This window comes from Danio rerio, chromosome 24, assembly GCF_049306965.1.
Source record: "Danio rerio strain Tuebingen ecotype United States chromosome 24, GRCz12tu, whole genome shotgun sequence".
Classification (NCBI taxonomy): domain Eukaryota; kingdom Metazoa; phylum Chordata; class Actinopteri; order Cypriniformes; family Danionidae; genus Danio; species Danio rerio.
The window spans coordinates 8,890,001-8,900,000 of NC_133199.1; the positions used below are offsets into that span (position 1 = coordinate 8,890,001).

Consider the following 10,000-nt stretch of genomic DNA (forward strand, 5'->3'; position numbering starts at 1 on the left):
TAAAAATGCAGAGGACCACTATACAACAAGTGTGATAATAATAATAAAAAATAATCTGCCTTTTGGGAAATTGCAAATTAATTCTGCACTAAATTCCTTTATTCGATTGTGTACTTTGTAATTTAGAGACTTTTTGATACTGCATAACAATTTCTTGTGCAAACCACATGGAAATTTCCTGATATAATATACTTTCATATTATTGAATGAAACAATATTCAGTCATCTTGCCCTGTCAAATTAAGCTTTGTAGAATTTTAATGAGAATTTGTTTTACAAAAAAAAAAAGAGGTGACATTTTAAATAGTTTGTTGATTATTTTATGCCAATTTCTAATGGAAACAACTTTGTTGCGGTCTGTTCTACCTATGACAATCACTTCATTTTATTCTACCTACAATCATCGTGAAAATTTCTAATAAATCCTAAGTTTCTGCACTCAAAAATTATGTTTGCTGTTTGTTTAAACTACTTATTTAAAATGAGCTGAACCAACACAATTATTGATTTTTGAGAGGAAAACTTCACTGCTTTGTTTAACCCACTTAAATCGGTAAAAAAACAAATGTTAACTTAATCCCTTAGTGTTCTACCAATATAAATCATTTATGCTGAACCCAGCATTTTTTACAATGTGTCCTACATTATCTTAAATAATCCTATTATGAAAAGGCAAATTATAATAGTCATTATATTTACCTTTCGTTCTCTTTTTAAAGGAAGTCAAAAGCTTTGCTTGAACTGACTGTTCATTTTCACTGCAAAACTTAACCTAGGCTCATTCTGAAAACGTAGTCCCGCGGACGTTTCTGGAGGCCGCAAATTATGTAGCCCGAGGTACATAATTACAATTTCTGTAATGTCTGCAAACAAGTGGGCACTAAACTTTTAAGGTGGCGGGTGGTTCTATAGGCGAAATGTTTTGGATCAGTATTTTTTGTCTTTTGATTTTTTGAAATAATCGTATTCTGCTCACAAAAGAGGCATGTGATTGCAATATAATATAACTGTTATTTTTCCATACACACGTGAAACTCATGCGAACACAGGGAGAACAAGCAAACTACACACAGAAATGCCAACTGACCCAGCCAGGGCTTGAACCAGTGACTTTCTTGTGGTTTCTTGCTTGACAGTTCACCCCCTTTAAAAAGGCACATCCTTAGACAACATAACAATATTGGAAGGATGTAAGAGAAATCAGAGTACAGAAAAGGTCCAGGGTGCCAACAACAGTGAGAGGAAGAAGAAGACTGGAGCAGGACAGGCAGAGGACCAGGGTGAAGATGATGGTTTGAAAAAAAAAAATAAATAAAAAAAAAAATAAAAAATATATATATATATATATATATATATATATATATATATATATATATATATATATATATATATATATATATATATATATWTTTWTATATATATATATATATATATATATATATATATATATATATATATATATATATATATATATATATATATATATATATATATATATATATTTTATATATATATATATATATATATATATATATATATATATATATATATATATATATATATATATATATATATATATATATATATATATATATATATATATATATATATATATATATATATATATATATATATATATTTATTTCACGGTTTATTTTCAGCAGCTAAGGTGCCGGAAAAAAAAACCCATAAAATAATGGCCATTAAATTACAGAAATTTACTGTAAATTGATGGATATTAAATTACAGAAATTTACAAGAAATTTTAATTAAGGAAATAAATCATAACATTACAGTTTTTTTTGTTTTTTTTTTACAGTGCAGGATGGAGACTGGAACAAGAGGGTGAAGACCCAAGTTACAAACAGAATAATGGCCCATGGTTGAGTCAAAGGAGAAGGTGCCATGGAGGAGGAGTGACCTATGACTCCAGGGAGCCGTCTGACAGAGATGAAGTCACTGGAGGTGAAGCCCAAGAAGGAGACGGAGACAAGAGGGCAAGGGTAATCCAAGATATGTGGATAAATGAGGATCTGGAGAGCCGAGGTGGACATGGCAACTCAACTGACCAAGGCTGAGCCTGGGATCTGGAAGACGGTGGTGGAGCTGGAGGGACAGAAGAACAAAGTGGAGCTAAAAGAAAGGAAGAGCTCAACACAGCAATAGTTGAGGATGATATGGAAGGGTAACAAGTGACCAAGGAAAAGCCAGAGAGATGAGAGAGCCTGGTAAAATTGGTGGGATGATGGGCCATAGTGGAGATAAGGGAGGTGTGAATCCTGGGAGGCTGGAGGGGAAATGAAAGCTCCAATCAGCCTGTCATGACGAGAGGTCCAATGGTGAGCACTCCCCATATGATTACATGGGTTGAGAGTGAGCTGAGGCACTTACAGAGGTAGCTATGACAGGGCTGGTAGACTGGCTGCAGGGATAGGGGGGACAGATATAGGCAGCAGAGAAGAGAGAGGGCTGGGTGTTAACTTGGTCAAGCCAGTAGAATAACGACTGGATGGAATCAGCAGGGTGGCAATCAACAGAAATGCAGTTCCTGGAGATGAAGCACATGATGAAAACAGAGAGCCAAAGAGCAAGGGTAACACTGAGAATCAGTCAGAGGTGGAGACGGCAACTCAGCTGACCGAGGCTGAGAAAGGATCAAGAAGACCATGATGGACCCAGAGGGACAGAGGACAAAGGTGGAGCTAAAAGGAAGGAGGTGCTCAAGGCAACAGGGGCGTAGGACAGTCATTGCTGGACGAAACCAGTGGGAGCACAGGAGATTAACTGCAGGGCAGAACAAGTGGGATCATTGGAGAAACACTGCCGGGTGGAACCAGTGGGATGTAGTAAAGTCATTGATAGAAAGAAACAGCAGGGGCACAGGATAGTCATTTCCTGATGGTATCAGCGTGGGGCTGGACCTCCAGTACATCCCTCGATCTCCACTAATATTTGCTCTACAGGCATTGTTGCCAGCTCACATACCTGGTCAGATGGACTTCTAAGCTCTCTATTGGTTCTGGTTGATGCTCTGTGCAGCAGGGTTTGTCTGACTGGTATCTGGGACTAGAGTGGGCCTGATGTCAGCCTTGGCTTTTTCACCAGCTAATGAAGATGAGCATGACTCTTGAGGGCCCTCTCCAGACAATTGCATTCATGTGGCACTGTTCAGTCCAGTGAACAGAGACTTGAACAAGCAGTTGTCCGCAAAGGCTGTTGGAGGGGTGAGATCCAGGAATTACTCCACATGCTCCTTAAGAGAGTAGTCCTTCTGCATCCATGTGATCTCCGAAAACGAAAACAATAAACTAAACACTTGGAAACTGAAACGAACATACATTAAACACAGTGTGTATAACATCTTAGTCCGGTCATCTTTAATGGGTGGGCTTCAGGATAGACAAGGAAAATACAAAGTAGATCTTGTCGGGAGAACTAATTTAATATTATCCAGAAATAATAAATTTACACATATCTAAAACCACTAAAACACTAAGAATGACGTGAGGAAAGACCTGACCCTAACCCTAACAGCAACTTAAATACAAAGACTCATTAACTAAATGGAAAAATGTCTGGAACTCGTGAACTAACTAATGACAGTGGGAAAACAGAACACAGGAAACCTGGGTCAAAATAAAAACACTTAAAACAAGCACGTGAATGTGACAGTCAGACTGAAGACAGGAGTAATGATGCTTAAAACTCAACTTTAAGTCACAGGAATAAATTACATATGAAAGTACATTCATTAAAAAGAAAGTTATTTACCTTGCAAACCTTAATATAAATGCATTCCTACACCAAAAAAAGCATTACTTCATTTAATTAAAACTGTGTCTTTCATTTCAGGTTATTATTATCTGTTTACTTTTCATTCATTCATTCGTTCATTCATTCATTCATTTTCTTTTCGGCTTAGTCCCTTTATTAATCTGGGGTCGCTACAGTGGAATGAACTGCCAACTTACCCAGCAAACAGGTTTACGCAGCAGATGCCCTTCCAGCTGACGCCCTTCTTGCAACCCATTACTGAGAAATGTTTTGTTTTTCAAGTAATATATTTTAAGTTTAAAACATAGGTAAATATAAATGTTTTTGCTTAAGAGCTTAACTAAGAAATATTTGTTTTGACCGATGTAAAAGTTTAAGGTTACTCACACAGGTCAGTGCATGCGTATTAAACAAAAGTTCAATATGCTTTGTACTTTCACAGACTTAAAAAATATTGTTTAAGGTAGATGATTTATTTTTCATTAACTCAAGTGATTAAATTTAGATGTAAATCCTATTTTTTTTCTTTTTTGGTAAATTGACATTTTATGGGAAGTTTTGTTTTGATTAAAGCTATATCTTTTTGTTTAGAACAAAGATAATTTAAATTAACTGACTTGCTTCAACGAGACATGTATGCTTCATATGAGGTTATATAAAATCGTTCTCATAGAAAACATTAAGGCAAATTATTTATTATTCATTGCGTCAAGTGATAAAATTTAAATGCGAACCATTAGCTCATTTTATTTTTAATTGAATGAATGAAAGCTTTTTTTCCAGTGTATATGAAGTTAATATGCACATTTTTCTTGACTCCATTGTGTGATGTAATTGTTATATTTTTCAATACCGTCAACAACTATTTATATCTTTTATATCTATTTATATCAACTACAATATATATTTGTCAATATATAATTCATACATTTGTTTACAGGTTGGTTTGTTTATTTGTTTGTGCATCAGTTTGGCTGTATATATTTACATATGTTTAATATTTTAATAGTTTTAATTACTGATTTATTTTGTCTTTGCCATGATTACAGTAAATTATATTTTACTAAATAATTTTCAAGACACTAGCGTTCAGCTTAAAGTGACATTTAAAAGCTTAACTAGGTTAATTAGGTTAACTAGGCAGGATAGGTTAATTGGGCAAGTTATTGTAAAACAATGGTTTGTTCTGTAAACAATCGTAAAAAAATAATAATAATAAAATAACTGTTTTATTCTAGCCGAAATAAAACAAATAAGGCTTTTTCCAGAAGAAAAAATATATTATTGGACATCCTGTGAAAATGTCTTTGCTCTGTTAAACATCATTTAGTCAATATTTAAAAAAGAAAAAAAAAAAATTCAAATGAGGGATAATAATTCTGACTTCAACTGTATATATAAAGGTTACTGTACTCAAGATCATTTGGTTTCATAACTTAAATGGTGTGCCGCAATCGGTTTCCTCAAACAGTTTGAGTTGACTAATCTTATCAGGTTTTACATTGTATTATTTTTATTATTATTATTAATTTTCTTTTCAGCTTAGTCCCTCATTAATCTAGGGTCACCACAGAGGAATGAACCGCCAACTTATCCAGCACATGTTTTACGCAGCGGATGCCCTTCCAGATGGATGTTTCCCATCTCTGGGAAACATCCATACACACTCATACACTACAGACAATTTAGCCTACTTAATTCACCTGTACCGCATGTCTTTGGACTGTGAGGGAAATTAGAGCGCGAACGCAGGGAGAACATGCAAACTCTACACAGAAACGTCAACCGACACAGCCGATGCTCGAACCAGCAACTTTCTTGCTGTAAGAAGACAGCACTTCCTACTGCGCCACTGCATTACCATTATTATTGTTGTTACCATTATTATTATTATTATTATTATTATTATTATTATTATTATTTTTAAGATGGCAAAATTTTGACTGAGGAAAGTTGAATGTGTTGGCCAGTTAGTTATTTGCTTAATATATATATATATATTTTTTTTATTTAAAACTTTAACCGATTTTTTTTTTCTAATGATACATGGTGTAATACATTTATGTTTTAAAAGTATTTATTTTTTCATTTATCTTTATTCTAAATCTTTAGGAATAACTTTTGCTAGATCAAAAAGTGTGATCATCGTATGATGACCATCCAACAAGGTAATTCAGCCAAAAAAAAGTGCTTAAATGAAGTATTTAAACCTCATATATAAATAGAAAATGAGGCGTATAACTGCAAAAAGGTCCACCTGTTGAGAAAAAAGAACCACCCCTTTCACTAGGCTAGCTACCGGTCTGTACTGTGTTGAAATATTATAATACTGGGGTCAATAACAAAACACACCCACACACACACACGCACATGCACACACAAATTACCACACATGCACATCTTACATCACTTACCTTAGTTAAGTATTGGAAACTGTCATTATGGGATGCTCATATGCTGTTATGATGCCAATAAAATGTCAGTCAGTTAATAAAGATTTCTTTTGCTAGCAGTTGTTATTAAAAACAAAATTGTTCGAAAACAATGCAATACAAAACATTTTAGGACAAGTTTACATGCATTACTGAAGCCTGCAGAGTTATCGTGCAAAGTGTCTGTCGCTATGGTGACACAGACTCGAATAAACAATGAGGGACACGATGGTGAAAGCTTACCTCATGCATATTAATTATGTTACTTTGATGTTGCTTGGTAACTTTCCTGAAGTGTCCAGTCACGTAGCTCAATTAATATTCATTAGCCAGCTCTTCTGCTTTAATTTATACAGCGTTTCCTTATGACATGCATTTATGATATGTCTGTACACTGTGATCTTTGAGGTAAAATGTTGTGTTTGTCAGTTTGGCTAATGAGTTGAGAGGTGCGTGTAGCAGATGGCCTATATCCGGCCTATTCTAAATGATCTTTCATTATTGATGGAGATCAGAAAGTGACTTTATGTGCAAAAGGGCCCTTTTGTTAGCTCTCTGCATCAATTATTGTAATGAATTCTCATCTAAGGTGAGCTTTCGTGCAGCTTTGTAAACATACATTATGTAGTATGACAATTTACACAAAAGTTCCTCATACATAATTTACAAACTTCACACAAAGCCAACCAGAGGAGCCAAACATCTGCTGTGACGGATGATAGGCACTACACAACACGGCACACTGCTCTCCCATACACAACACACCACCACATCACAGTAAAGGTTTCTAAAGGAACACATACACGCCAGGGACACTTAAGACGACCAGTTAGGAAAAGTATTTTTTATGCCTTCATTTTATTTAAAAATATATGCCTTTTCTTTTTCACCTAACACATAAATAAGTTAATTATTACCCTCTGTATAAATGTATAACATTTTACTAAATATTTGTATACACTAGTATATATTCATTAATAATATAATATATTGTTAAATGCAGCATTGCTAATGTATCATTTTAACTATTTCTGAGGGACGAATTATTTTCAGAACCTGGATTAAAGGCATTGGACTTATTGGACTTAATTTTGATCCCAGACATGGGGCAAACTTTTTGAAAAAATAAAAAATAAAAAAATAAAAAACACTATTGTGTTCTTTGAAATCTTTAAAAAAAAATGAATATTGGTTATTATCAAATATCCACTCAGTTTGCGTTTACAAGAAAATAAAAATATATCAGTGATTAGTCAAAACAGTTCAACTTTATACATGGCAATATTCTTAGCAGAAAATTAGGTCATAGCCTATGCCTAGTTTAACAAACAATTAAACAAACAAACAAACAAACAAACAAACAAACAAACAAACAAACTAATTATTTAATTAATAAAATAACATAAGGTAAATAAAGTTAAATCGATAAATAAAATAACAAAGTTAAATAAAGACATATATAAAATAACATAACATTAAATAAAAGTTAAAAAGTTAAATATAAATAAATTAATACATAAATAAATAAATAAATAAATAAATAAAATAACAAAGTTAAATAAAGACACATAAATAAAAAAACAACATTAAATAAAAGTTAAAAAGTTAAATATAAATAAATGAATAAATAAATAAAATAACCTAAAGTTATATAAATAAATAAAATGATGGTAAATAAAGTTAAATAAATAAATAAGGTTAAATGAATGAATAAATAAATAAATAAATGAATAAATAAATAAATAAATAAATTAATAAATAAAATAACATTCATTCATTAATTTTCTTTTCAGCTTAGTCCCTTTATTCATCTAGGGTTGCCACAAGGAATGAACCACCAACTTATCCAGCATGTTTTTACACATCTTATGCCCTTCCAGCCGCAACCCATCAATGGGAAACATACACGCTCATTTACATACATACAATAGGGACAATTTAGCTTACTCAATTCCCCTGTACCTCATGTCTTTGGACTTGTTGGGGAAACCAGAGCACCCGGAGGAAACCCACGTGAACATGCGGAGAACATGCAAACTCCACACAGAAATGCCAACTGACCCAGACGAGGCTTGAACCAGCGACCTTCTTGCTGTGAGGCGAAAGGACTACCTACTGCGCCATTGCGTCGCCATGAAATAACAAAGTAAATTAAGTTAAAACAAGTTTAATAAATAAATAAACAGTTAAATAAATAAATTAAATTAATAAATGAATGAATGAATGAATAACAAAGTAAATAAAGTTAAATAAATATATAAGGTTAAATAATTAAATAACATTAAAGTTAAATGTTAAATAAATAAAGTTAAATGAATGAATAAATGAATGAATACATAACAAAATAAATAAAATTAAATAAAGTCAAATAAAAACATAAGGTTAAATAATAAAATAACGTTAAATAAAGTTAAATAAATAAAGTTAAAACAAATAAATAACTACATAAATAAATAAATAATTCTGTTTTTTTGGAGTACACAACAACATGCCACAGAGAACATAATCTAACCTTATATCCTTTAAAAGTATCATAAACTTGCATTAATTATTATCTGTAGTGAAGATAAAAGATATACAGCACACAAATAATAATAATAATAATAATAATAATAATAATAATAATAATAATAATAATAATAATAATAATAATAATAATAATAAAATAAAAATTATTATTATTCACTCTAAGAACGAAAACTTTGAAAAACTGCTCCATGAAAGGTTCTTTGGGAACCCAATATGTTTTTGTTTGTTTGTTTGTTTGTTTGTTTGTTTGTTTGTTTGTTTGTTTTGATTTTAATTGTATCACTGAAAGCCCTTTTGGAATCCTTATTTTTAAGTGTATTAACAGTGTATTTTGTGTCTTAATAATTTCCTTAAATAGTCCAAGGGGACAGACTGATGCAGTAATTGAAGCATCACTCATAATTGGCATAATCATTACAGGGTTAATAATATCAATATACAAATCAATAACCATAATTAAAGCACCTTCATCTTAGCTTCAATCATGGATTTATCTGTGCTATTCCTCAAAGACATTTCAGATTACGGTTTTATTAAACCATACTTCATCAAGACTTTCCGCATTGACTAATTACTTAATATTACGATACACACATCAAAATGTCTGTGATGTCTTTTTTTTTAACGGACGCTGCCACTGCCAAGCTGAAATTGTTCCACTGCACTGATTCATTACTGTAAAGTATCCCATTAGTGTCCATGTGCTTATTAGACAGGTTGTTGGAAAAACTAAAAAAGACATCTTGTGACATGGACGGCGTCTCTCTTCCATTACTCGTCTTGATTGTTCACATGATTATATATAGACCTGAATCCAGCTCCAGCTTATCCAATTAATTCCATGTGTAGGCATGAAAGAGGTTGATGATGTTATCTTACCTAATTAACCTGCATAAAGCTCTGACTGGAGGACAGGCCTGATCATTCCTCATCTAAGTGTTCATTACTATCATTAGCGTAAGGGGACTAAACCCTGGGCTGCTAGGGCACCATTAATTTATATCGAGTCTCTTTTTACCTCACTTTGGAGTCATTTGTAAAAACTGAGACCATCCATGTCTGGAGCTTAATGTGGCTAGGGAGTATTGTTTTCTATTGTATTGCGATGTGTACAGGTTTTAATTGATATTAATCGTAGTTATCAAATTTTATATACAAATGTATTCTAAATAAACGCATAATAACAACACAAAGAAATTAAATTGAAGTAATAGCTGAAATATACTTGTACATAACTGAAATTCATTCATTCATTCATTTTCAGC

General features: G+C 32.4%; 1 protein-coding gene across 19 annotated transcripts in view; it reads right to left on the reverse strand.

Moving 5' to 3' along the window:
• Positions 1–10,000, reverse strand: part of ofcc1 (orofacial cleft 1 candidate 1) — a 202,461-nt gene that overhangs the window by 180,171 nt on the left and 12,290 nt on the right. For 4 of the 19 annotated variants that reach the window (XR_012399705.1, XR_012399700.1, XR_012399701.1 and 1 more), the window contains exon 1: positions 6,189–6,387. The exons of 13 other annotated variants lie outside the window; for them this stretch is intronic. The gene's annotated coding sequence lies outside the window, so the exon portion shown is untranslated. Of the gene's footprint in view, positions 1–6,188; positions 6,388–10,000 lie in introns of those variants that run through there. 2 more of the 19 variants (XM_073941437.1, XM_073941438.1) reach the window with 1 other exon arrangement.